This window comes from Octopus bimaculoides, chromosome 11, assembly GCF_001194135.2.
Source record: "Octopus bimaculoides isolate UCB-OBI-ISO-001 chromosome 11, ASM119413v2, whole genome shotgun sequence".
In the NCBI taxonomy this organism is placed as follows: domain Eukaryota; kingdom Metazoa; phylum Mollusca; class Cephalopoda; order Octopoda; family Octopodidae; genus Octopus; species Octopus bimaculoides.
The window spans coordinates 65,040,249-65,042,330 of record NC_068991.1 but is presented as its reverse complement, the minus strand read 5'-3'; the positions used below and the strand labels follow the sequence as shown (position 1 = coordinate 65,042,330).

The 2,082-nt window shown below is 35.6% G+C and overlaps 1 protein-coding gene across 1 annotated transcript in view; it reads left to right on the top strand.

Annotated features, from left to right (window-relative positions):
* The first annotated feature begins 297 nt into the window (after positions 1 to 297).
* LOC106882852 (uncharacterized) overlaps positions 298 to 2,082 on the top strand; it is a 23,915-nt gene continuing 22,130 nt past the window's right edge. Inside the window, exon 1 of the mRNA XM_014933655.2 lies at positions 298 to 1,079. The gene's annotated coding sequence lies outside the window, so the exon portion shown is untranslated. The remainder of the gene's footprint in view (positions 1,080 to 2,082) is intronic.

Here is a 2,082-nt window from a genome sequence, read left to right as displayed (position 1 = left end):
ATAACCATTGGTGGTCCTATCGACTGACATTGCAACAAATATATATATATATATAACCTCTTTTTGGCCCTGGATTACAAACTGTTAGCGAATTGATTATCAAATTCTATTTTAGGAGTGAACCCAACCGATACTTTATAGGTTCCGTTTTTAACTGTTTCATTTCAAAACATAATTTTACTAAACTTAAATACATACATTTTTGACAAGAGGCTGTACACCTTGGAGACCTGCTGCGGATGGTGGGCACGGACCGACTCGAGAGCTGCGAATCGTTAAAGCTGTTCAAGACATTTTTTGAAATTAGAAACCAAAACAAAATGGTTTATAAATTAACTGTTGCTGACTCTATGCAAATAAATTAATAGCTAAGTAAAAAGAGGAAAATGAAAACGAGGAAAACAAAACAAACATCTATATTCTTTGGTAACTGACACTAACAGAGGTGAAAGAAACAGCAATTTTGGTGTCTGCATTGAAAAGCTACACATTGGAACTCGGATATTTTACTAAATAAATAACGTGCTTGTAATAAACATTTTAAACTCATTACATTCCAGGCTACTCTACTAAATTAGCAAACATACCAGATATTTTGGGTGCGAAGATGATCCAACAAACGTAGTTTTGCTACCTGTCCATAGGCTCTGACAAACACAATACAAGCAAACAAGGCAGTCTCTATATGAGCCAACAAAGGAACATCCTGGCGAGCATTCATCCTTCTTGCAATAACCGCCAATTTTTTTCTAAAAGTCACATCCCTATTTTTAAATGGACACGACAGAGATACTGTAATGTTGGAACCCTAAAATAAGAAAATACATGTTGTTCCAGAAGAGTACACACATTTTGTATCTTAAATGCTTACAACAACCAAGAAACAAGAAAATAACTTCGGATTAGTTTCTCGCTCGGTTTTTTTTATTTCCTCCTTCCTTCAAAAAATCTTTTTCGATTCAGTCAAAGTAACACTCATAAACAACAACAACAACAACAGCAGCAGCAGCAGCACCACCACCACCACCACCAATAAGTAGGAGTACCAAGAACAGCTGTTTACCAAGGTCTACAAGAAGGTGAGGTTATATTTCCTAGTACAATTTCATTTTCTTCATTTTTGTTGTTGTTTATTTTTAAAGTGATCTCGTCTATTATCCTTCTGGAGTCGACAAAAGCAAAGCAAAAAACAAAAAACAAAAAACAATACAAAAAGCAAGCAGCCAGACACAGACAGTTCAGGGTGTGCCAGATATGTTATATATCTGCTGCATGTCCGTATCAAAGCAAGCTGTTGGCGTACACGTATACGGATCTTCCTGAATCGACGGGCGCCACTTTTTATTTATGTTTTATTTAGTGTGTTTTCTACCGAAACACTTTCAAACTTCGTATACTTGTATATTTTGTGTTATAGAATAGATAAATTTTTTTGTAAAAGTTATTTCATGTAAAAAAATTATCGTATTTCCCTAATTTCAACCAATCACTGACGTCTATTGAGGTGAAAACAATTACTGCTATGGATTGTAAACAAAACGCTGTGCGGTGTAATGGGATCTTTTCCCTTGAATAAAATTAGTGCCGTTGTTTGTCAACAACTATCGGCGGTACTGTTATTTATAACATCGGTCGTGCGTTTGTACTGGTTTTAGCTTTAGGGTTTTAGTGTTAGGGTTCGGGTTTTAGAGTTAGGGCTAATTTTAGGGTTAGGGTTGGGGTTAGGGTTGGGGTTAGGGTTAGGGTTATGATTATTTTTGCCATAACCTAACTCATAACCCTAACCCTAACCCTAACTCTAAAACCCGAGCTCTAACCCTAAAACCCTAAACCCTTACTAGGGAATAACGATATAATTACCAGGGAATAACGATCTTGACACCGGCAAAAATTATTGTTTACAAAAGCAGCAGTAACTGTATTCAGCTGAATAGACGTCACTGATTGGTTGAAATTACAGAAATACGACAACTTTAACATGAAATAACTTGCAATATAGAAATTTTTATTAAGAAGGCTAAGAGAAAAAGATGTTTTATATGACACATTCTACCAGTATCCCAAGTTTGAAAGTGTTTCGTT